General features: G+C 41.6%; 1 long non-coding RNA gene across 1 annotated transcript; it reads right to left on the reverse strand.

Moving 5' to 3' along the window:
- Nucleotides 1–4,962: 4,962 nt before the first annotated feature.
- On the reverse strand, nucleotides 4,963–20,058 carry LOC306658954. The gene is made up of 3 exons (XR_013763177.1): nucleotides 19,967–20,058; nucleotides 15,937–16,090; nucleotides 4,963–5,451 (listed from the first exon to the last, which is right to left on the reverse strand). It is a non-coding gene; the product is annotated as an uncharacterized lncRNA (long non-coding RNA).
- Between the last annotated feature and the right edge of the window lie 7,355 nt (nucleotides 20,059–27,413).

Consider the following 27,413-nt stretch of genomic DNA (forward strand, 5'->3'; position numbering starts at 1 on the left):
TAGCTTTTCCAGATTTGATCTGTACCCCCTGCACAACTTGGAGAGGCCTGGGACAAGAACAAGGATTCAGTCATCTTCCAAACATGATGACAACAATGCATATAAATGCAGTGATCAAAACCACATGTGACCTAGGGTCCCCCCAGCCAGGGTTGCTAAGAACAGTCCTTCAAGGCAGGGATCCTTCTGTTCAGATCAGGGTGCAAATGATCTCCACCCTGGAAAGGTGGAACTGTGTGCACTACAGTCCCTCTATATCCTACCAGTTGCCCTGCGTGACCTTAGGGTGAGGCTGGCTGCTCTTCTTGCTCTTTTGTGTCCTCTTCCTCTTTGGCAGGAGTTCCTTGTCTTTCTTGCCTAACTCTGGCCGCTTCCCTCATCCCACGCCCCATTGTTACCCTTACATTCCTTCGTGCTGTATATGGTGAGAAAAACTTTGGTACTGAAAATTAGAAAAGCTTAAATTAGGACCCCAGATCTCTCATTCATTCAAACCTTAAGTGGGTAGCTTGATCTCACTGAACCTGTTTCTCATTTGAAAATTCAAAATAATAATACTTGTCTTGCCGGCCTATCTCAATTTGTAAACTGTAAATTGTTCTCCATGTGTAGCATCATTAGCTCCAAGTCTACATTTCAAAGTCATCTGGAATCAAAAGTAGAACATTCAAGGGCTGGGGATGTGGCTCAGTGGCAAAACGCCTCTGGATTCAATTTCCAGTACCCGCGCCCCCCATCCCCCGCAAAAAAAGTAGAACATTCAAGAGCATCATCACTGCATCTCCCTTTGCTTTACTTTTAACTAGCCCTCTTCACTTGCTGAAATCTTTTTATTCTTATTTTATTTATATTTTGTCTGATTACTGTCTGTGTTTCTTCACTGTAAGGAGCGTGGTCTGTTTTACTCCTTAATCCCCAGTGCTTAGGGTAGGTAGTTCCTGGTACATAGCTGGAGTTGACCACTGATTTGTTTTGTTTATTTATTTATTTTTGGTTGTTGATGGACCTGTATTTTATTCATTGATTTATATGTGGTGCTGGGGATCGAACCCAGTGCCTCACACTTTCTAGGCAAGCGCTCCACCACTGAGCCACAACCCCAGCCTAACCACTGATTTAAATGAATAAATAGATGACCAAAATTTGAGTTCAAGGCTCTTGAACATGCTTGAAAAGATCGCCTACGTACAAACAACAAAAGCAAAAATAAACAAATGGACTACATCAAACTAAAGATCTTCTGCATGGCAAAAAAAAAAAAAAAAAAAAAAAAAAAATCACCAAGATGAAAAGGCGACTTCAAAGGAAAAAAAGAATTTGCAATTCATATAGCAAATAAGGGGTTAAATAATTAAAAATGAACAGAGTTTAAATATACCTTTTCCAAAGGAGACATACTAATGACTCCAATGCGTATATGAAAAGGTGCTCAGTATCACTGATCATCAGAGAACACAAAACCACAATGAGAGGCTACTGCATGCCCTTTAAAATGGCTAGTGTCAAAACAAGGTGACAATGCTGAGAGTGGAGAAGAGGGAATCCCTGTACCTTGTCAGCGGGACTGTAAGGTAATACAACCATTAAGGAAAACAGCATAGATGTTCCTTTAAAAATTAAGTAAAACTACCATCTGATCCAACAGTCCAACTTCTGAGTATATATCCAATGGCAATGAAATCACTGTGTTAAAGAGATATCTGCACTCCATACTCACTGGGTTATTCACAACATCCAAGATACAGACTCAAACAAAGTGTCTGCTTCACTGGTGAATGGATCAAATGTGCTTATATAAGATGGAATATCAGTGGGGTGTGATGGCACACGCCTATAATCCCAGTGGCTCAGGAAGTTGAGGGAAAAGGATGGGAAGTTTGAGACCAGCCTCAACAATTTAGTGAGAACCTCGTAGCTTAGGAAAGAGCCAATAAAAAGAAATAAAAAGGACTGGGGATGTAGCTCAGTGGTAAAGAGCCCCTGGGTTCAATCCCCAGAGTCAAAAAAGTAAAATAATAATAAGAAGGAACTCCTTCCATTTGAGACAACATGGCTGAACCTAGAGGACAACATGCTAAGATAATTAAAAGAGATGCAGAAAGACAAACACTGCATGATTGACTTATATGTGGAATCTGAAAAGGTCAAACCTGGCTATGGGGTATGAGTTAGTGATGGAGCCCCCGTCCAACATGCTTAAGGCCCTGGGTTTAATTCTCTGGCACTCATACAAAATAATAAATAATAAGATGAGAGTCAAACCAATAGAAGAGAGAGTAGAGTGGTGGTTGCCAGGGACTGAGGGTGAAATGGAAAGATGTTGGCCAAAAGGCGTGTTTCTGTTAAAAGATGATGAAGGTTTGGGGCTCTAACCAAGGCATGGCGGCTGCAGTTAACAGTGCTGTATTGTATGCAGATGTTCCTCCACTTTTGATTTTGGTTAGGCCCTAAATGCATTGTAAACTGAACACATCCTAAATTGAAAATGCATTTAACATACCTGCCCCACTGAGCATCATGACTTAGCAACACAGCGCCCTGTAGGATGTGGGTTGTTTGCCTCTGTGGTTCATCTCTGATGGCAGGGCTGGCCGCTGCTGCCTAGTGTCTCTAGATACCATCCTACTGCACATCTGTAGCCTGAGAGAATATCAGAATGCGAAATCCAAAGTATGGTTTCTGCTAAGTGTGTATCAATTTTGCACCACCACAGAGTCAAGAAATCATTATGTCAAGTCATCCTAAGTGGGAGGACCATTTGTATTTAGAACTTACTAAGAGAGTAGATCTGAAGTGTTTTCATCACATGCATGAAAAAAATAACTGAGGTAACAGGTGTATTAATTACATCAATTAGGGTATTCATTTCACAATGTAGGCATAAATCAAAGCATGTTATATGCCTTAAATGTATATGATTTTTAAATATTCCTCCATTTTTCAATTTTTTTAGTTATCAATGGATCTTTTATTTTATTTATTTATATGTGGTGCTGAGTATCGAACCCAGGGCCTCACATATGCCAGGCAAGTACTCTACCACCGAGCCACAACTCCAGCCCTAATGTATATGATTTTAATTTGTCAATTATGCTCCAAGAAAACTGGAGTATAAAAATAAAAAAAGAGGGTTGGGGAGATAGCTCAGTCAGTAGAGTGCTTGCCTTGCAAGCTGGGCTCGATCCCCAGCACCACCAAAAATAAAATAAAATAAAAATAAAAAAGAAAGACCTTGTAATAGTGCTTCAACACAAGACTAGGTCTTTCCTTTGAATGGAAATATTACTAAAGTTATCTTAACAGAACTCAAATTAGACCATTGTAAATCCTTCCACCAACATATGTCAATTCCCATAATTCCTCTGGTCAGAGCCCTCAAGGGATCCCTTTTTCTCTCAGGTGAAGAATGAAGGCCTTACAGTGATCTACCAGATATTTCTTTACTACCCCCTAACTCTTCTCAGCAGACCCTCTCACCTAGTTTCCTTGCTGTTTCTCAGATGTGCCAAACAGGTCTGTCTCAGGGCCTTTGCACACACTGTTTCTGCCAATCTTCTCCCAGTACTCACAAGGAACACATCCTCACTTCCTTCAAGTTTCTTCTCAGATACCATCTTACTATTGAGGTCTTCTTTGGCCACAATAAATAAAATAGCAACACCTCCCCTATTTTCCTATCTCCTCATCCTGCTTTACTTTCCCCTTTACATGAATTAGCCCCTGACATAATATACATACTGATTCGTTAACTTTATCTATTACATCTGGAATGTGAGCTCCATGGGGCAAGAATTTGCTTTTGTTGCTCACTGGTCTACCACCAGCAATACAATAGTGCTTGTCACTAAATAAATACTTGTTGAACTAATTACTTTGATGCCATTGTCTGTGGGACAAAGAAGAGATTATTCAATGCCAGAGTTCTGTTATAACACACATGGGTGTGCACAGCACACATGTACACAAAGCTAAGTATCTCAATCATTCAAGTTGTCCTGAATTTATTTTTTCCAGGAGTAATTCATCCTCAGGGTTGACTAAAGACCCAAGAAAAGCATGTCACACAAGAACTCCAAGGATGGGGGTTCTCTTCTTGACTCTGCCATCTATAACCTTAAGCAAGTCACTTTGCCTCCCTAAGCCTCAGTTTCTCATTGGTAAACTCAGGAGTCGCTATAACGCATATCATGCTTAGCCCCCTGGGTTACTGCAAGCATCAAATGAGAACAAATGGATAATGTACAAGAAAGCCCTTTGCAGTCCGCAATGCATGTGACAAGTGTAGGATCTGATCAGCTAATCGTCACCATCTTGGGTAAATAGGTGCACAACTAAATGAGATCACATTTGCAATTCAACAGCATTGAATACTTGGAGTTTCATCATCCTACACAACCTACACAACCATTTTCCAGATGCTTTATCAATTCTGGAATATCTTCGACTAGTATAAGTGAACAGGAAAAGATGGACTCTTATACATGGAAGGTATGTACATGGAAGACAGGAAAAGGAGACTTTTTTTTTAATTGTGTGCAGTACATTAGGCATAGATCCTTTTCAAGGGTCTATAATTAAATTGGCTATAGAAAAAAAATTGGCTTCAAAATATGAAACCAAACTACCAAACTAATAAATGTTTAAATGCTCTAAAATGTAACCAATCTTCATAAAATTTTGCACAATTTTTATTTGACAGGGGCACATTTTCATGTTTGGGTGATATGCAATGGTGTCTCTAACAGTAAACATTCCCACCTCTTAAAAAGACTTGGAAACTTCTGGGTGTAGCTGTAGAAGGTAGGAAAAGACCAGCACATTAAGGAATGTTGGGGCATCCTGGAGAAGTGAAGAGATTCTCAACTGGGAAACAGCAGGCCAGGTTCCTGAAATTAAAAATAACCGAAACAGGGACAAATCTCAAATGATCGACAATGCTTTTTATTAAGCAATGGAGGGTCACATTTTGGGGAGAGAAAATGGCAATGGGCTACAAGGGTCTGAGTTTTATGGGGTTCAGCAGGGCCAAGTCATGGGATGAGTTGGTTTGGCAGGCTCATTTAGGGTGGGACCAGGAGTGCAGGTAGGGAAATTCCTGGGGCCCATTGTACAGGGCCCAGACAGTTCAGTCAGGTGCCAGGTCCTTTTTTGTTCTCCCCATTTTTCCTTCCTGCCTTTCCTCAGGCTGAGGCCTGGGCTTCTAAATGACAAAAGCTTCAATCTACCACAGACATCTCCCTGCACCCGTGGGGCAGGAAGCCTGGTGGAAACAGCCACAGAGAGGGGAAACGTCCTGCGGCTTATTCTCCCATCCTTCAGTTCCAGTTCCTTCTCTACCAGGATCTTGGGGAAATCAGGAGTAGATTGTTCTGAATGCTCCACATGGAGGGTTTTGTCCAGAAAACACCAAGTGCAGCTTGCTGATGTCCTTCCGGCTCAGTCAAGGATGCCCTGTGTAGACCAACTGGGCTGAGCAGGAGAGAAGCTTGAGAGAACAGAAACCCCACCAAGAAGGGAAGGAGCACAGTGGAAGTAAGAAGCCCCACCAGGTTTCCCCGGGGCAGCCAGGCAGGACAGCTAGCCAAGGTCAAAGCAGGGAAATTTAACACCCATGTGTCAAATCCTGGACCAGGGCTTTACAGGCATTATCTTTTTGATCCTAGGAAGGTTCGCTAGGACACAGGCATTGTCCTTATCCACTGCAACAAGTGAGGAACCGGAAACTAGACCCAGCAATTCATTCACACATTATTTGGACAAATATTTATTGAGCAGCTACTCTGTACCAGGCATGGTGCCAGACCTGGGGCTATCTGTGTGTAGTCCTTCCTCATTGACAAAACACTCATTCACTTGATGAGGGTTTTGCTGGGGTGTCACCAGAACACTTGAAAGTAGAAAGAGACTATTTTCCACTGTTTTACAAGGGAGAAAATGAGGCCATAGCTCAGGGTTTCTAGGCCTGGGCACCGTTGCCATTTTGCTCCACATGATTTGCTGCTATAAGGGGCAGCCCTGTGCTTGTAGAGTGTTAGCCACCTTCCTGGCCTCTACCCTCCAGGTGACAATAGAACTCTTTGCTCCCACCTGCACACCCAGCTGTGACACCAAAAATTTCCCCAAACTTTGTCAAATACTCCTAGGAGGCAAAATCATCTCCAGTTGAGATACACTAACCTAGTTAATTGACTTGCCCAAGGTCAGATGATTTTCAAATTGTAAATTTAGAATTTGATTCCCATCTTCTAGCTCCACACTGAGACCTTGCCACAGACTGCAGGTTCCTTTACAGAACCTAATTTATCTTCCTTCTTCAAGGCAGACTAATTCAAAAACTCTCATAGACATTAAGAAAGTGTTATTAAGAATGTATGAGGTTAGGGTTAGGGTTAGGTTTAGGGTTAGGGATAAGGAGGGTGGTAAGAATGGAGGAAGAAAGGACTGTATAGAGGGAAAAGAGGGGTGGGAGGGGTGGAGGGGAAGGGAAAAAAATAACAATGAATCAAACAACATTGCCCTATGTAAATTTATGATTTTTAATTAAAAAAAAAAAGAACGTATGAGGGACAAAGCACTATTTCAGGTACTGGAGGTCAACTGTATAAAAGATAGGAGATATTTTCTGTTATTCAAATGGGAATATTAGATTTTAAAATAACAATGAATGAGCAAGATAACTTTGATAATTCTATGGAGAAATCAAAAAGATAATGGTATGGATGGGGATGAGGAAGAATAGGGAAGCTCATTTTAAATAGGATGGTCAGAAGAGGTCTCTCTGATGAGGTGGCATTTTAGTTGTTATATGACCAGCAAGGGAAGAGTCTTAAGAAGAGTGTACCAGGTCAAGGGTACAAGCCAGTGCAGCAGATCGTGAGGCAGAAACAGAATAGAAAGTGTTTCTCAAACTTCAGCAAATATCAGAACCACCTGATGGGCTGGGCAAAACACAGACTTCTGAGTCCTCACCCCAGAGTTTCTGAATCAGGAGGAATGTAAACCTGTAATTTGCATTTTTTTTATTTTTTATTTTTTGGTTCTGTGGATTGAATTCAGGGGTATTCAGCCACTGAGCCACACCCCCAGCCCTATTTTGTATTTTATTTAGAGACAGGGTCTCACTGAGTTGCTTAGTGCCTTGCTTTTGCTAAGGTTGGCTTTGAACTCCTCTTACCTCAGCCTCCCCTGGTAATATAGGTGTGTGCCACTGAGCCCAGCACTGTAATTTGCATTTCTAACAATTTCCCAGGCAAAGACCACAGACCCAGGGAGCGTACTAATTACTGAGTTAGAGCATCAGCAAAAAGGCGACTGCAGTTGGAGTATTAGTGACTGCAGGGACAAGGGGCAGGAGGTGAGGTCAGAGAAGCTGCAGGAAGCCTGTTGAGCACGCACCCTGGAAGGCTTGGAGGTTTTTAAGAAGTGGAGTGATGATCTGATTTCCACATTTAACAGCCCACTCTAGCTTCTGGGAGTCAGGGGTACATGTCTAGTACATGGGTTTGAAAGTCTTTACTCCTTACACTAAGGACAAGAGTATGTCAGGACAGTGGCAAGTCAGGACGAGAAGAGAAACGTCACATCCCGTTTTCTTGCTATAGAAACAGAGACAGAGTCTGCAAGTGCTAGTCACTGGACAAACAGCAAGTGATGGCTAACCGGGCAGGACAGCTTGCTTCAAGTTTTTCAAAACTGCACCTTGAAGCTGAGAATTCTGTGATCTTGGCCCTTGTGCTTGATGCACGGACTTGCCAGTCTAAGTCATATTTAGCTGTGTCTGTGGTGTGTTTAACAACTTGGAGTGGCTGCCATTTCCAGAGACAGGACAGCTTCTTGTTGGTGTGTGTTTTTTGAGGGATAAATGGTGACAAAGCAGTTGCCCTTCTCTGAGTTGGGATGTCATCCTGGGAGTCTCACCAAAGTTTTACTGACCCCTGGTGGAAGATACAGAAGTCCTTCCCTGCCTGCTTCTCTTGGTAGCTTCTGTTTTCTTCAAAGACTTGCATTCCTTTAAGAAGGTATATGCCATACAGCCCCTGCTTCCCAGGGCCTCACACAACAGGAGGAGCAACAGACTTGGGAAGAAATAATCACAATAAAACTGACTTGTGTTATAATTTGCAAGAGGAGGAAGTGGCTACACTTGTGTGGGTCCCTACTAACATCTGTAGATCCATTTATAGATGGAGTAAGTGACAGAAAAGGAGAAATGGAAAATGTCAAGTACTGAAGGTGATGACATCAGGACATCACCCACAAGCCAGCTCCACTGCTCCCATTGGATTTGAACTCTTTTCATTATGCAATGGTCTGTCAACACTGCCCGGACTTTTTCTTTCCATCTTTAACTTCTGCTGTCCAGTAGAATGAAGTTTATCTTATATTCCATCAACTGAAAACAATTTTGTATCGTCTAGCACTTCTATGCTATTATGGTCCAATAATTATGGGTGCTCACAACGACAACCAGGAGACCCTGGAAGATCTTTAAGTACCTGCCAGCTGACTCAAGTGAGGTTAAATCACGTCCAGTCCTACTTCAGTGAGTTAAGTACCTTTCAAGACTGTCCAAATCATTTATAGTTGATGATCCGTGTGTAGTGTGTGGGGTTGCCTGTTTTTTTTTTTTTTTTTTTTTTGCACACTGATAAGATGGACCACAGAACTAGTTAACCGAATGACCCTTGGATGTGCCAAGACTCACTCTTTGGTTTAATTTCTTCTCTTTCTCAGGATCCTGGATTCTTGAGGTCTTAAGAAGTCATTTTCGTGAAGCCTGAAGTCTTTCTAAATAGGTAAAAATGCACACATACTAGAAACGTCTGCATGGCTAGGGATTCTCCGTGGCCTAGGTAAAGCACCATGCTGAAGACTTGCCATCCAGACAAGCAAAGCCATTCCTCAAATTATAAATCCAACTTAACTTTCCATCTATCCGAGTAGAGCAACTCCCCAGCCACTCAGCCTGCCCGCTTGCCCCTCTGAACACCTGCAACGTTCATTTCCCAGAGACTCATCACATGGCAGAAGTTCAGGCAGCTCAGGAACTATTGGGCAAAAGGTATGAAAATGCCTAATAAATTCAATATACCTTGATACGATTATATGTAAATTTCAGCATAAGCCTTTATCTCGCTGAAAATCTGAATATTTAAATCTCACCAAAGTAGACTAAAAATATCCATCCTGGCTTCAAATAATCCCTGAGAAGGGAATTGCTCACAGAGGCAAAATTCACAGTTTTCCTAATTATTCTTTCCTACTGAGAATTTCAGCCTACCTAGCTGCTGGCCCAATAATTCCTCATGACGCAGAAAAATGCAGACTTCAGTCCTGTTTATGACTGGATAAGCCTGCTTCCTTTTTTGTTCTTTTTTGGCCTGTGGAGACCTGTTGCTAATGGGAACCCTCAATCAATGCCTGCTGCAGGCACAAGGCACGGGATGCTTTGTAAGCCGTCCCCTGCCCCCATTTCATGACCCTTTTCCGCCCGCCTCCAACAACTTCTCCATCTGAGCTCTGATCTGACCTGTCACCCGCTTGGCTTGTCTGATCTTGGAATTCCTTGCAACAGGAACTGCCAATTGCAGTAAATTACACACAGCCTTGACAAGGAGAATGCTAATCCTTTGAGTTTAGGAAGAGACCACACTCATCAATTGGAAGCAATGGGATACTTTATGGGGCCCTGACTACAAACGGCATAGGAGTCCTGGGTGGGGGAAGGGGCCCCATGAATAAGCAACCACTGGCCACAGCCCATTCTGTATCCATGGATAGCATCTTTTTTTTTTGGGTGCTGGGGATCAAACCCAGGGCCTTGTGCTTATAAGGCAAGCACTCTACCAACTGAGCTCTCTCCCCAGCCCCCGGATAGCATCTTTGAGAAACCTTTCTGGTAATTCTTTGGTCTGGCGTCACAGTGTCATATGGTCATTCAAGTGTACATACTTCTATTTGTGCAGCATATGTACCTAGTTGAGTCGCGTATCGTTGGAGGCAGGATGTATACGGATTAAACACAAAATCTTTGGAGTCTGAGCTCCTGAGTTTAATTATGGCTCTGCACCATACTTGACTGTGACTTTGGGCAAGTTACTTAAAGCTTCTAAACCTCAGTTTTCCCATATGCAACATTCCCCGCTAGAAAGAATGATGATTACTACTTCAGATGTTTACACATTAAAACACTTAACATCGTACCAGTACATAGGAAATACTTAGTGAATATTAAATATTGTGATGATTTCTCACGCCCCTATCCCTCTCCAATTGTCTAGCAAGTCCCTTAGTATGATTTGGTTTCACATTCTGTTTTTTTTTCAGCAGATATGTCTCCCAGAATTTAATTAATGTCCCAATGTCCTTCCTAGTTAAGACTGACATTTCAGAAAATCATACTGAAGTTTTGAAGTACTTTTATATATATATATATATATATAGATAGATAGATAGATAGATAGATAGATATAGATATAGATATATATCAGGATCATTCATCCATTTATCTATTCAGTAACAAATATTTATTGAATGCCTACTGTGTGTCATGGTGCAAAACAATATTACCCCATACTTTAACATTACATTAAAGTATACTTAGGGAGAAGATGATGAACAAGTAAACAAAGTAAGTCTAAATGCTAGTGCTGCTCAGGATGCTAAAAGTGCTCAGAAATGGAGGGACTACTAAAAACAGTAAGGAGCAGGGAAGAACCTTTCAAGAGAGAAGGAAGAGCAGATACCAACACCCTCAGGCTAAGGACCAGGCTGCATGAAAGAGAACCCAGAGGATGGAGTCTCTCATGAATGACACACCCAGGCCCTGGGTTCAAGCAACTCCCATCTGAGGAAGCTGTAGGTGACAGTAGGTTGACCTGTTATCCATATGAAGCTATTGAGACTCAGAAAAATGGAGGGGAGGTGCTGGGGGGATCAGCCCATACCCTCCATCCTTTTTCAACCTCTAAGTTGTCCATATGCCAAGCCTTTCCTGAATGCCTTCGTCTAGGACAGAACTGATATCTTCTGGGCTCTACTCTGTGCAGCAGTCTTAGCATCTTTTTCCCTTTAGTATGCTTATTCTTTTATATGTCTGGCTCCCTGTAGGAAAATAGTGCCAGGAGAGGTGGACTATGTCCTATGCATCTTTGTAACACCAGCCTCTAGCTCCATGCCCACCCTTGGTTGGTACTCCATACATGTTTGTCGAATGAATGAATCATCACTGAATTTATTGTGCTGGCTGTCGCCAGGCAATAGACTAAGTGCTTCAGCTATATTAATCTAATTCATCCTCTTTATAATCCTAAAAGTATGGGCTATTATTAGTGACATTTTACAGAAGGAATTAAGGCTCAGAGAGGTAAGAAATGCACTCAAGCCTCAATAGCTGGGAAGTAGTTGAGCTAGGATTTGAACTCAGGCAATTTTGGCTCCAAAGCCCTTGTTCTTGACTTAGTCACACAAGTGCTTCTCAAACTACTTGCACAAGAATAACCTGGAGAACATGTTAAATACACATTCCAGGTTCCCACTTGCATAGTTTGTAGTTGTATTAGTCATCTAATGGTGCATAATAAATTAATCCAAAATTAGAGACTTGAAATAACAAACACTTGCTTATTTCAGGATCCCGGTAGGTCAGGCCCTGCTTAACTAGGTTCTCTGGCTCAGTCTTTCAGAGGCTCCACTCTGGATTCCCAGGAGCTATGGTCAGCTCAGGGCTTGGCTAGGGAGGAACCAATGGTATGTTGGCTGTTGGCAGACCTCACGTCCTCACTGGCCCTCAGCAGCAAACATCAGTTCCTTGTCACCTGGGCATCCTCAAAAGGCTATTCACAGCATAGGAGCTGGCTACCCTCATGCAAGGGAGTGAGCACGACCAAGACTGCATGCACCAAGTCTTTATGTAACTTCACCTCAAAAGTGACATCCTATCACATTTGCCTAGTCTTAGACTGCCTACCGCAAATACTCAAGAATCAGTATTTGTGACAAGCTCCCAAGTGGCACTGACACTGACAGAGAGGACCACCCCCCACATGGCACCGATCCACTGTAATGCCTAAGCCAACGAATCAATGAATGAGCCAGCAAACTGAAGAACAGTATCATTAATTGGATCACAGGTTACGCTGGCTGTCCTCTGCCACTTGCACCTCCCAGGTTCCTGTCAGAAACTGTGAAGGAGAGAGAACATAGGAAACCAGGACTCCACCACGACACTCCTTGGAATCCTATGGGCCCACCCAAAGGAGCTACATTCTGTCTTCTGCTTCCTACAGGTTCCACCTCAGGTGTTCCACAACCTTTTCTCGGAACAGCCAAAACCTTGCCTCATAGGTCACAGACTTAGAGTAGAGAGGAATGATTTTGAGAGATTCTTTTTCCCCCTTGCTGCTCTTCAGAAGACGCAGCAAGAGGAATGGATATTAACTCCACCGAGGTCTGTAAGAGACTGACCAAGTTAAAGCAAGTTTGTCCTTCCTGTCTAAATAAACAGGACAGTGCAATGACCTGGGAGCAACTCCTCCCAACTGGCTTCCTACCTCGGGCTGGGTTTGACCCCCCACTGTCTGATGGGACAGCGCTTTCCCTGGCAGTCTTTCCCAGGGGAGGGGCGGGGGGAGGAGGAATGTTTGCTGGAGCTGAGCAGCTGTTCAGGGTGTGGGGAGACCAAGAACATTACTAAATATAAGTTCTTATTGTACGTTGGTGTGTCAGGAATGATTCTATCTCCTTCTTCTCAACTTATGTTTTTAAAACACACACACACACACACATGCTCCTCATACAACCACGATGGACCTCTGAACTCCTCGCCCCTAAATGAAGAATCCAGTTACAGCCAAATTTATTTTTTTCCCCACACCCTTAAAATAAATGCCCCTTTGTCACATTCTGACATCTTCTAGGACCTTCTACATGCCCCACTATACACGTGCTTAGGTGTCTGAGTCTCTTGATATGCCAGTCTTTCTCAGGGTGGTTCTCAGGGTATCTTGAGTAAGATGGCCAGGGAAGGGTTTCTTTATAGTTCAGCCACATTATCACTGTTAGTCTTTCTGTCTAAACCATAAATTGATTTCCAGAAATCTCCAAATATATTACATGAGTGTGTATATAGCACATGTGTGTGCTTGTATATGTACAAGTGCATGATCCTAAATCAGATCATGAGTGTTATGCTGAAAGGGATGTTCCCAGCAGGAAGTTGGCTTACTGATTTGAATGTGGCTTTGAAATTCTTCCCTTCATTGGAAAGACAGTGGCTGTGTACCACTGGGTCTCTTAATCTGAGGTTGGAAATTGATTTTCAAATTTATAAGCCCCAACTCCTAAATATTCTCTTAGCCACCAATTTGGAATTGACCTGCCTCCCCAGCTGTCACCTTCCTTCCCTTCAAGTCCATCCTGGCTTCCTCTCTTGTCCCATCTACGTGCCACAAATGGTATGCATAAATTTCCTCTTAGTAAATGGCTAAATGAATAAAGCCATATCCTTAAGAAAAGCTAATTAAAATAAAATAGAGCACATATATTGTCTAAACCAAGTCCTCCTTTAAAACAAGTTGTCTTAGGGGCTAGGGATGCAGCTCAGTTGGTAGAGGCTTGCCTAGCATGTACAAGGCCCTGGGTTCAGTCTCCAGTGCCATCAAAAAAAAAAAAAAGAAAGAAAGAAAGAAAGAAAGAAAGAAAGAAAGTTGGCTTATTGAATCCTGACTAAAAATGGGTTATTTTGGTGAAGATTACTAATATTGTAGAGAAATTCATTTTGCAAAAAACAGTTTTTTAAATTAAAAATATATTGAAAAAAGAAATCTGTTTTGCTTGGAGTGGAACCACCATTTGACCCACTTATCCTGTTCTTTGGTATATACCTAAAGGACTTAAAATCAGCATACTACAGCGACACAACCACATCAATGTTTATAACAGCTCAATTCACCATTGCTAAGCTGTGGGACCAACCTAGGTGCCCTTCACCAGATGAATGAATAAAGAAAATGTGGTACATACACATTGGAATATTACTCACTTATCTGTAAAGAAGAATGAAATTATGGCATTTGCTGGTAAATGGATGGAACTGGAGAATATCATGATAAGCAAAATAAGCCAATTCCAAAGAACCAAAGGCTGAATGCTCTCTCTGATCTGCAGATGCTAACACACATAAGTAGGGGTGGGGAGTAGGAAATAGGATAGAAGTTCATTGGATTAGACAAAGGGGAATGAAGGGAAGGCAGCGGGGGTAGGGATAGGAAAGACAGTAGAATAGTAGAATGAACCAAACATTACTTTCCTATGCTTATATATGAATACAAGACTGGCATAACTCCACATTGTGTACAACCACAAGAATAGGAAGTTATACTCCATGTATGTATAATGTGTCAAAATGCATTCTACTATCATGTATACATACAAAGAACAAATAAAAATGTCAAACAAATTTAAAAAAAAAGAAAAGAAGGGGTGGGAGGGGTGGGGGGAAGGAAAAAAATAACAGAATGAATCAAACAACATTACCCTATGCAAATTTATGATTACACAAATGGTATGCCTTTACGCCATGTACAAATAGAGAAACAACATGTATCCCATTTGTTTACAACAAAAAAAAAAAAAGAAAAGAAAAAAGAAAAGAAATCTGTTTTGAATGGAAGGCTTCAAATGTGAAGTGGGTCACACCCTCTGGTGTGCCCCATGTGCCTCGCCCATGCCTTGGCAGTAATGCTGTTCATCTCTTCTTCAATTGTTGATTGAAGTGATGTAATAATATATACTACACATTTTACATTTCCTTGTTCTGCACTTGGGTCCTCTTAGAAACATTTTTCCCCACTTTGGATTCAACCTAGGGGTGTGTAACCACTGAGCTATATTCCCAGTCCTTTTTATTTTTAATTTTTTTACTTTGAGACAGGTTCTTATTAAATTGCTTAGGACCTTGCTAAATTGCCAAGGCTGGCCTTGAGCTTGTGATCTTCCTGCCTCAGCCACCCAAGCCATTGGGATTAGGGGTGGGACATGCTTAAAATTTTCTTTTAAAAATTATATGTAACACCACAACATAATAGAAATCTTAGAAGGAACATTAACTTTCTGAGGACCCAGGAGATTTAGCATAGTCCCCAATACACTATAAGTGCCCGTTAAATATGTAGCAAATGAATTAAAGAGTGAATGAATCCCTCTAATAACCATGTAATACAATGTGATGTAAGTTGAATTTGGGTGGGGGAAAGTTCAGGAAAGGAAATTTTTAAGTTGAAAGCTTGGAAGCAAACATTACCTGAAAATTAATCAGCCTGATAAATCATCTTTGAAATATACAGGCCAAAAGGAAAATGGACATTTCATTACAACACATTCACTCTCATTTGTATTTCAGTGTTGCTTGTAATCAGTAAAGGGAGGCACACATTTAGAATTGCTATATTATTTCTGTGAGCCCATTTGCCTTATTCTCAATAGGTTTACTACTGACTGGAACTAATTTTCAAAACTAAATCCTTCACCTGTGTATGCAATTTATTTGGCTCGAGGAGAGGTCATTAGCTTTCCCAGGGTGATGTCCCTGCAGTAACAAAGCAGCCCCATGACCAAGAAACCAAGACCAAGTCCTGCATTGCAGCATCTCCTAATGCAGTCTGGCCTGGCCTCCTGAGGAGGCAGGGTTTGGAGGCTGGCTGCCAAAGCCCAAGGCTGTCTGTGTGTGCATCTCCTCTGCTTCATGGCCAATGTCATCAATAAAGTGTCCCCTACTGTAGATCTCTTAAAATAAAGGTTTCTCTTGGAGACACGAACAGATGAAACTTACTACAAAATTATACTGTCAAAGAAAACCATTTTTACCCTTTTCTTTGGAATCTATTGTCTTCTTCCAATAACTCAGAAAATCCAAGTGATTAGCAGCATTGATACCACCTGTGAGCAACAGAGAAAAGGTCATCTTCTCCCTCTTTCTCCTCCAGCTGCAGGGATGCGTCCAGCCAAGCATAGTGTGAATAAAACATCATTAGTGGAAGGCATCTATGTTTCCTTAGAGTTCTTGTCTTCCTGCAGAGATGACTTTCAGTGTCTGCAGGCAAACATGAAATGATGCATTTGTTAGTTTCTAATTTGATGACTTAAATGGTTATAAAGGGCAAACTTTAAAAAACAGATTAACAAAATATGACAAAGGAAAATTACATTTTTCCTTTCTCTGGCTTACAAAGCATTTTTCAACTAAAAGTGGCTTAACTGGCGGTCTTGAGACAGGCATTGGTTGCTGTGTCAGGTTCCCACCATTATTAAGAATCTGGGGTTTTGATGATTTCTGTTTTCCAATTCTATCGTGTCTGTCTGTGAGGTCTGCACTAGTGTCCCACCTCCAAGCATCTTGTTCTTAAATAAACTTAAACAAAAACAGAAAGAAAAGGAAGCCACAGAGACTTCCCTTTGTGCTGTGCTCTTTCTTATCAAAGAAGAAAATTGTCCTCCGACCCTCACCCCACTGAGTTCTCCTTACACTTCATTGACCAGAAGTTATCACATGGCTCACAATCTCCAGCAAATGAGAATACAATGGTCATGATTGGCTTAGGCTAAAAGTACTCTACCACAGCTGAGTCTGCTTCTCTGTGTGTTGCTGCTCAAGACCCAAACACAATTTGGATTGTGTTAGCGGAAAGAAGGCACCAGTGGCCCCAGACAGCTGCTTCTGCACTGATCTAAGTGTTCATGACAATTAAGCTCTTAAATACTGGTTGACAACAAACCAACAGCAAATTTGGATGACATTCATATCATTGTCTCCCTGGGGCATCATAACACAGAAGGAGGTGGCATTTGGAGGGATCATTTGGGTATGGACATGCTTAAGGTCTCTTGATGGATCTTAGTCTGGTGTCAGTTGCTAGTTCCAGGTCCACAGGGTATCTAGCTTTTTAAGTATAGACCATGGTGTCTGTCTTTTTATATTTAAACTAAGACAAAGGTAATTTTTCGAAAGCAATTTTAATATTATTCATATAATTTCCTGCCTTCCCCTAGAAAAAGCTGTTTTGGTCAGGGTAATTCAGAGTCTGGGACAAGTTTAAATATACACCTGTCAATATCTTTAGCGATCACATTATCTATACCAGTATCTTCTTCCCCAACTCATCTTCTTTCTAATTGTATGGGTTGTTTCCAAAATAAAGTCTGTAGTAAGAAATCAGGAAGAGGCAAATTTCCAAATGGCTTAGGAGTAGTATAAAGAACACACAAAATTCTACAATTAATGTTGATTGGGCTGCTTCCTCAGACTGACACCTTCTACCTTGCAAAGGCATCATCACGCGAAGAAAATAACCTAACAAAAGTAAAAGCACTCTGTGCGGTAGTGAGCTTTCAATACATGTTGTTTATCCTGGTGATAAGAGAAATGACATTTGTTCAGAAAAAAAATTTTTTTTACAAGTTAAACAGTACTATAGAAAATTCAGAAAACATAGATAAGCAAAAAAAATAAATAAATAAAAATGACCTATATCCATTATCAAGTGATAACCAAAGTTAATATTTCCACATATATTTCCATCATTTCTTCCATTCATATTTGTACATTTTAAAATAAAAGTGAGCTCACATTGAACAATATTACTTTGTAATTGAAATTTTCTCCCTACAGTATATTTTATACATTATTCCAGAATGATATAGACGGTTCTGCTGCATGGTCTTTTGTGTTCATATCATTGTTCCACATTTTATTCAAGCAATTTTCCTGTTGGACATTTGTGTAATGGAACTATTTCTACATTAAAGGAACTCCGTGGTTCAGACTTTTGCAATCATTTCTGGTAAGTGCTCCCTACTTACAGCAGTCTGCCTGGTTCTAGCGACCAGGGAGCACAATCTGAGAGCACTCTCAATTTCTTCTCAGCCCTTCTTCCTTAGTGTGACTATTGTGGTTAGTTCCATATCATATTACTCCACCCTCAACTCAAGTTGCCAGAGCAGTCCCCACAACGGCTCTACAGTAACTGTGGACACATGTTGCAGGGCAACCTGGCAAATGTGACGTGATTAGCACTGTTCATGGGAAGCTTCTAGAACAGCTACTTCTAGAATCCTGCATGAAGTTCCTGGGCCCTAGATTATAAATGATTAGTTAAAAGCCACAGCAACACTTGGCTCATTCAACATCTCCTAGGAGCTATTTGCTGGAACACCTGGAATTCCTCAGGGCGATTCATATGTCCTCTCTCGTCCCAAACAAGCACTGGAACCCAATGTAATCTTTAATTCAGGAGCCTGAGTAGACTGGATATACTTGAATATATTTTCATTTCGAAACTGTTGGTATCTGCTTGGTTGGTTTCAGACTATGACTACCTACCAGGTAAACAAATATGTATCGTGTATTCGGGGGGCGAGAGAGGATACTCGTGGTGTGTAGTGTATCATATCATCGTACTTAATATGAGCCATATGGTTTTAACTGCATAATTTCTACATTGACAAAATTGGCATTTTCACTGTTTACTTATTCCATTCTCTTTAATGTTTGTATTTCTCTTTCTTAAAACTTCTAATGGATAATAAAATATGACAATATAAGTTGAGCACCTAGCTCAGAAGAGAAGGTGCTTAATAAATGACATTTCCCTTTTTTCTGATGCTTTTATAGAGCATTATGGCTAATAAAGCATTTTGATGTCCATCATTCATTTGGGCTTCTTAACCCTGAAAGGGAAGCAACACATTTTTATATTCATTTATATATATATAAGTATTTAAATCTAGCTGTGTCAGTCCTACTTTCTTATTTACACCATAAATTCTTTTAGGAAAATACCTTCCTTATACTTCTTTTTACCAATAACTCAACGTGTCAATAATGGATACATGGTGACAGTGAGAAATGATTTTTCTATTGAAGTCCACCTTAAAAGAGGATAGTGGTTGTTTTCTGCTTCCAGTAGTTCTGCAGCTGATAGAATAAGACAAAGTACCCTTTCTAATGTGAATTTATGGAATGATTGTCTGCCCATAAAAAATTATTCTCCAGCTTGGAGCAATTAAAGTGGTCTCTCTCCTCTCCAAATTAATGTAATTAATACTATAGTCTTGGTTGTTTATCATGTCTTGATAATATCACAAGGGAATGAAAATATTGGCTCTTTTATCCCCTTAAATAGCTGAGATGAAACTGTTCGAGCTCTAATGTTACAACAGCTGTTTCTCATGTCCCCAAATATAATTGGTTGGTACTGAGGTTACTAAATTGTAAGAAATTGTCTTTGGTTTTATGCTCGCCTACTTTTGGTGGAAGGAGAGATGGGAAATGTTAGCTTTCTCTTGTAATGAAAAGGCAAAATCTTCCCCAGTGACATGGCAGCTCCTGGGCCTCGTCTGTATAATTTTCTTCCACAACCCACTGTCTCTGCATTTGCTGGCTAACACGCCTGGGAAAGCAGGACCATTCTAGCCTCCCTCCTAATTAGCTCTCAGCCCAATGCAGCTGCCTGAGATGTGTCCGGGCTTTCCCAGGAGGTGCTCTTTCTGGAAGTCACTGTAAAGTGGTCTGGTCTCCAACGACAAATTCAATAGGGAATTTGCGATCATAATTATCCCAAATAATTTGGAGGACCCAAGATTCTTTTATCTGAATGTCTTCATTGCTGCAGGCTGTTGTTCTTACAGTGTCTTCCTTGGTCCACATCAGCAGCATCACCTAGCAACTGCTTAGATAGGCAGATCTTCAGGCCCACTCTCGTCCTATCCAGACAGAAATGTCAGGGGGAGGGTCCAGCAATCTGTGTTTTAATGAGCTCTCCAGGTGACAATAATGCACACCAAACTTTGAGAACCACTAGCTCAGGGTACAACCTGGCTTGTGGAGTGCCATGTTCTTTAGTCCATTATCAGCTCATCTACTTTTAACCTTCATTTGTCTCCCTACAAATAGAACAAAGTACACACTCACCTTCACACCAGACTCCTCAGAACAAACTCACTCCTTTATCCACTGTCAGTGCCTCTCCTCATTCTTTCTGGGGTTGTAGGGCAGTGCCTCCTAATTTTTAAATCATAGGGAGGTCTCGTTAAAATGCAGAGTCTGGTTTAGCATGGCCAGAGCAGGACTCGAAATTCTGCATTTCTAACAAGCTTGCAGCTTCTGCTGCTGGTCTAGAGACCACATAGCAGTGACCAGAGGAGCGGCAAGTACACTGGAGAAAACAAAAAAGAATTATAAAGGACTTCCTGGTTAATGGGGAGAAAATGAGAGACCCACGCAGTGACTATTATAAGAGTCTGTCAGGTTGGGCTTTAAGAAGCACCTTGGAAAAGGATCTTTCCACTGCAGAAATGCTCTTTCTGTCTGCTTTCCTGCTCCTTGGGGTTCTTCCCTCCAACCTCCTCCCATGTAACCCCTCCATCCTTCCTTTCTCCCCACTCCCCCACTCTGTTCCCCACACTGTCTGCCTCTCTGGTCTTTTCATTCTGAAGCCCTAGCTTTGGTGATGCTTACATCAATTCTTATGAGCTGAGAAGCTGAAGCCAGTGCCAAACTTTGGATGCAGGTCTCAAGGGAAAATCATAAGGTAGAATTGAAGGAGAAGTCCTAACCTCACCTCCTCCTAAGAAATTTTTCCAGTTGCATATATAACCATTGAAATGCTCATTGCTGACTTCTGATTTACCTGGTGCTCCCCATCCAGTGGGCTAATTTCTCCAGCCTTTGGACTCCCCTCTTTAGATAGGAAGAAGTCAAATGCGTGTTGAATTCTTCTGGTGGCTTTCAGACTGGCAAGTTTCCTTTAACCTTTGAAAATTACTTCAAAGTTTCCCTTTGCAGAAAGCTGGCAGCATGCATGGCTGATAGCTTTGCTCCCGGACCTGCTTCCCCTAGCCCAGCTGCACAGGTGCACATTGGGGGAGGGAGAGTCCCTTTGATGTCTGCTGTGAAATAATGGCACAAGGAGATTATAGGAGACATGGAAATAAAGCAAAAGGGTGACCAATTAGCAGCGAAGAAAACCCAAAATCTCCTGTATTAGAAAGTCCTAGGTAGTTTCTTTCTGACTCCTCCTTCTCCCCATTTCGTTGCCAATAGAGGTTCTTTATCCAGCAGGATGTGCACACCCCCATCTCCCAGTAGTGTTCAGAATCGCCCTAGAGTCATTGAGTTATTTGGTTTGGAGGAGAATTATCAACTTAAATTGAATATTACTCATTTTGCTTCTGGATGGTGTTCTTGTGCTCTGTGGGTTAGACCGTGCATCCAACAAATATTCAGAATACCCTTGAATACTAGGAAAAGATATTGGTCAAATTATATTGTTATATTTTGTTCATACACAGATATGTAACAACAAATTCTACCATTACGTACAACTATAATGCACCAATAAAAAAGTGAAAAAAATTAAAAATAAGAATAAGCAGAAGAAAACTTTTTTGTTACTCATAAGAGATAACTTTCATTTTCTTTATCCTTTCTTTTTGTGTGGCCAAGACTAGGGGAAAATTAAATAGCAACATTAGACAGGATGAATTAGCAAAAACAGGTGTGGGATAGAGATCAGTTTGGAATGAAAGAATCAGGGAGGAGGAGAAGAGGGAGGTGAAACCTGATTTTTGTCTCAAAGGATAAGACAGGAAGCAGCATGGAATAGAGATAAGAACAGGGTCTCAGCATCTGCATCCTGACTCTACCCTCACTGTGTGGGCGACTTTGACATGGTGTATAGAGATGCTGCATAAATCAGGCAATAAGAGCAGGAAATCGAAACCATGGTAGCTATTTGGCATGGGATGCACATTTGTATAACCTGAAGTTCATATGTTGAATTCTCACCTCCAAGGTGGTGATAATAGGAGTGGCACCTTTGGAAGCAAAGCTCTCATAAATAGGATTAATGCCACTATAAAAGTAGTCCTTGTCCCTTTTACCATGTCCAGACAGTTCTGGAGGGTGCTGCTCATGAATCAGAAAGTAGGCCCTCATCAGACACTGAATCTGGGGGCTCCTTGACCTAGGACTGTCTAGCCTTCAGAACTGTGAGAAATGAAATTTCTGTGGTTAATAACTTACTGAGTTTAGAGGGTTTTGTTATAGCAACTTGAACAGATTTAGACAGTATTTCAGCCAGGCATGGTGGAGCAGGCCTATAATTTCAGCAATTCAGGAGACTGAGACAGGAGGACTGCAAGTTTGATGCAGCCTCAGCAATTTAGTAAGGTCCTAAGCAACTTTAGTGAAACCCTGTCTCAAAAATTTTTTTGAAAAAGGACTGGAGATGTGACTAAGTGAGTTAAGCATCTCTGGGTTCGATCCCTGGTACCAAAAAACAAAACAAAACAAACAAAAAATATTTCAAGCATAATAGGGTTTCAAATAGGGAAATAAAGGGTTACACAATAATAGGTAGGGTAGTCTGAATAGGAGACACAAATCCACCGAAAGGCCTTACGTGCTCTCTTGCACCTCTGATCAGGAAACTGCAGGAAACCACATTCACCAGCACAGCTGTCCCATAGCCCCAAGCCTGGTTCCCAAACCTGCATGACAAAGTTCCCATTTGAAGAGCGTGTGCATCACACAACAGCAACACTGAAGAAGGATATCCCTCTTCGCTTCCAATCTCTTAAAAGCAGGATGCAGTGACAGACCCTATATTTGCACCCAAATTCACAGCAAGGGAGCCTGGGAAATGTAATATTTAGCTTCTTGGTCCACGTGATAGAAGGCAAAGTGGAACAAGAGGTAGTGAAAGTGGATGTTAACGATATCTAGTACAAGTATCAGGAGCAGTGGAGAAAATGAAGAAAGTTTGTACTGGAGGAGCAATCCACGTTAGGTGAAGTCAGCCCAGAGATTAGTGGCAAGGTTTTGGCAGACATTGAAACGATCTTTCCTCGAGGCTGGAGGGAAACCCAGTGACTCTCAGAATCTCAGAAGAAAACTGTGAAGAAGGAAACTTGACTGCAGGGTTTTCCCACTCACTGGGTGAAAAGGAACAATAGCTTCCATTCTGTCGGACTGGAGAGTGAAGAGGCTAATCACAGCTTGCTCACACCCTGAGGCTGGGCCCCACATCTTCCTCTTGCTCACCTTCCAAAAGGCTGAGGCCCATTTTTCCATTAGCTTTCATTCCGATCCTATCAGCTGGGACCTTCTCCTTCCCACTCAATCCCCCAGGGTGATAAGCTCATTTTCCAGCAGCTCCGGAGTCACGGCTGCTTATGGAGACCTTGCCAATCCAAACAAATCCAGCTGGGAGGCGCTGGCTTCCTTCCCTCTGTCCTCCTCCCTGCTAAAACCACAGGGACTTTTGAACCTCAGGACCAGCAGACATGAGCTGAAGCAAGGGAGGAAAGTCTGCCTCCCTAGGGAGGGGTACAGAGCTGTTAGAAAGGTCCCAGTCTCATTTTTGCAGAATACTTTGACACTCTTGAAAATGGCACCACTGAAGCATAATAATAATAATCAAAGTGGAAGAGAGGACAGTCCACGATACTGTAAAACTGGAACGCAGTCTCTCTTTTCCACGTGTAGTTACCGTCCACAAAATCAGGCAGTTTGTCTGTCTTATGTATTTTTATATTTCCCTGTACCAAGAACATCTTCCAGAATGTACTATGCAAGGACTCCTGTTAAGGGGGTGGGCACACTGTGGCAGGAAAGTTGGCATTCAACAAGTATTTCGTTTGCTCCCTTTATTTTCTGACTTCCTTTGCACTTTGGTTGGGTTGCATGGTTGGTTCTGGCTGATAGGCTGTGAGTGGAATTGACATGTGTCACTTCTAAGCCCGCACTGATGAAAGTCCTGAGCTTTCTCCCCTTTCCCTTTCTTCCGTGATGCAACTTTGGAATTCATGTCTTAATCCACAGTGCAGACTGGTCCTGGTTTTCTCAGTCATTAGGAGTCTCTTCCTGCTACATGTCTTGCATTGGATTTCACATGAGTGAGAAATAAAATTTCACTGGGCTAAGTCACCTAGATTTGGGGGTATATCTGTTATTGCCACACAGCCTAGACAATCCTGACTAATAAATATTGAGTTACTCACTTATTAATTCGCAGACACTTACTGAGTACTCCAGAGTGTTAGTCATGGGGCAAGAATATTTAGGAACTAATGAAGACACAAGAAGTTACAGAAATAAATTCTAAAAGATTATTAAGTTCGAGGAACATTATCAACGCTTTCCTGACTCAGGTATTTTAAAGTCTTGGTATTTTTGTAGCTCTTTGTATATACTCTTATAATTTAAGACTGTCAAATATGCTTACAGAAGACACAAAAATAAAGAGAATAGCTTCTTCCATGTATATGTGCCTTACATTTGCATGATCTCATTAGAGTCTTCTTAATAATCCTGCAAAAGATGAGAATAACTGCTCTCATTTTACCATGGTGGAAAATGAAGGTTGGTCAGGGGCGGGTCATGTTGCTGACAAATGACAGAACCTTGCCTCAAAAACAAGTTCTACTTTCTTGAAGCCAGTGCCCCATCCATCAACCTGCTTGCTAAGAGGCAGTCTGATGTTTGAATTTCCATAATATAAACAAATATATAGAAACCAAGATGTATGTTAAGGAGCTAGAAATAAGGAAGCCCACAGAACTCTGGTGAACAGTTTTGAATAAAGAATGTGACTATTAGTTCTGACTCAGTGATTAACAGAAATTCCGTAGTTCTTAAATGGAGCACCTTCAAACTTAACTTACATTCGCTGTGCCATTGGATTCCATGACAATTATTAGGTTGTGAGCAAAAGAAGAAAAATCAGATTTGGATTTTCAGTTCCAGAGACCCTCAAGTCCAGGGGGAATAATAAAGGAGGGCTAAGAAGAATCAGGGTGATGACGTCATCCTGGTCATTCCCTGTTGTGGTTTCTAGAAAATTTTAGATGGTTGTTAATGGCATGTGTTTTAGGAATTACGGCTCCAGGCAATTTTAACATGAAATTATACCTTCTTAGATTCAGCAGCTGATAGTCAAACACATCTTGTAGTCGCAACTAAAAGATTCTCACCATATATCTGGAAGTTTTGGAGACACCTAAAGACACTGGCACTGGATTAGGAAAGTTTTTCCATGTCAGCCTCAGCAGGAGGCCGTGAACCTTCCACTGCCAAAATTAACAAATGTTAGAAGCAGACTCTGATTACTCAACAGTGTATAAGCCATGAACTGAAATGACATTAACCTTTTAAGAATCCATTTCAGCATTAATTTTGCATCCAAATACTACTTTCGTCTCTGCAAAAAGAGTCTATTTCTGGAAGTTTCTTTATATCCCCTCTAGAGGGTCCCTCTTGCCTTTGGTCATCTCACATCTTTTAATCCTTCGAGCCCTAACTTGTCCTTCTTCTGGAAACCTTTCCCTGCCATTGGAACTCACTTCGGACCATACCCTTTAGCCATTCCGTTCATATCTATTAGCACTTGCTTTATTGCACAACGTGTGCTGAGATGGGAACACAATGGTGAGGTGGATGGCTTAGATCCCTGGCCTGACTTCCAGTCTAGCAGACCAGAGTACTTGCTTCCTGTCTGTGATTCTGCGGGCCCTACCGATAGACTGCTGAGAGGAGCACCTAGCATTATCAGCACAGGTAGGATCTTTGATGACAGGGGCCATTCAAGTGTCATCCATTTGGGAGAACTGCAGTGCCAGGTGAAGAAGTAGGTTCCTTGATGAATATCTGCTGGTGTATATAAGTGACTAATAGTTTCCTGTGTCACAGAGCTCAAGGGAAGTGGGGAGAGAGGGATGAGTGAGAGAAGAGGAGATATGTTTAGACTTGGTCTGTGTAGAGCACAGACCCAGAGACCTGTTAGAATAATGAATAATAATAATGAATAGACCACAGGCACCAGCTCGGGCCTGTTTATTGCCAAACTCACTATGGAAATCTGATGGCAAACCTCTTCTGGTTAAATAACTCAGCTCATACTACTTGTTTAAGCTTAACAATAGTACTTGACACCATGAAATTTGTAACATTAAAAAAGAGATTCTGAAAATATGACTTTAAGGTTTGTTTTTGGGGGAGGGTATAGTCAGAGTTGTGATTACCTATACACTTATTGGAACTTGTTCAGGCTGTGCAAAACCAATAGACACACAGCACTCAGAGGGTGCATCCTCTTCCTTTTAGGTAATGGGTTTTGTGAACTCCCTATTTATAGAACTGGTTATGTAGGAACCCAAGTCAATTTACATACCTGTTTTGGAATAAATGTAAAAGGTATTTTTTATTGAATCATGATTATTTTTAAAGGCAGAGGAGAACTTTGGGGTTAAACCCTCCCAAGTCCTCATTTCATACATGAGGAAACTGAGCTATTAATAACCAAATGACTCAATGTTGGCACAACCAATTGGTATCAGAATCTGGATTAAAAGCTTAAACTCACTATGTTCATCTGTGCACGTTGTACCACATCACAGTGCAAAAAAAAATCTTAAGAAGAAGAGTCCAGAATATGAGATGATATTCTAAAGTGCCCAAAAATACAGGAGGTAGGAATACCTGAGAAGAAGTGAAATCTTTGCAGTCATTTCCCAGATCCCCTGGCCTGAGTTCGAGCACCTCGTTTATTTAGTCCCTTGCATTGGCGTCTTGTGAGAACAAATGATCACAAACTTGCTGGCTTGAAAAAACAGCAATGCACTCTTTCACAGTTCTGGAGACCAGAAATCCAACACCGAGGTTCAGCAGGGCTGTGCGCCCCCTGTTGGCTCTAGGGCAGGATCCTTCCTCCCTTCCTCCAGCTTTCGGTGGCTGTAGACATTCCCTGGCTTGTGGCTGAAGCGCTCCAGCTGCTGCCTCTCTGGTCACATTGCCTCTTCCCCTTCCGTGTGTCTCTCCTGTAAGTGTCTGGTGATAGTGTGTCTTCTTCTCTCAAGATCCTTAATCATGCTGGGCATGGTGGTGCATGCCTGTAATCCCAGTGGTTTAGGAGGCTGAGGAAGGAGGATCACAGGTTCAGAGTCAGCCTCAGCAATTTAGTGAGGCCCTAAGCAACTTAGCGAGACCCTGACTCAAAATAAAATATAAAAAGGGTTGGGGAAGGGGCTGTGGAGATAGCTCAGTTGGTAGAGTGCTTGCCTTGTAAGCATCAAGGCCCTGGGTTTGATCCCCAGCACCCCAAAAAAAAAAGGGTTGGGGATGTGGCTCAGTGATTAAGTACCCCTAGGATCAACCCCCGGTACAAAAACAACAACAACAAAAAAAACAAACCTCAATCACATCTATAAAGAACCTTTTTCCAAATAGATCATCTTCTCAGGCACCAGGGGTCTGATATGAATAATTTTGGGGAATCATTTTTTGATAATCACACTGCTCTATTTCTGTTACTGCAGAAATTAATGATTTGGGTAGTTATTTGTAATTATCCTCACCTGTG

The sequence above is a fragment of the Sciurus vulgaris genome (assembly GCF_902686455.1).
Source record: "Sciurus vulgaris genome assembly, chromosome: 1".
NCBI classification, from domain to species: Eukaryota; Metazoa; Chordata; class Mammalia; order Rodentia; family Sciuridae; genus Sciurus; species Sciurus vulgaris.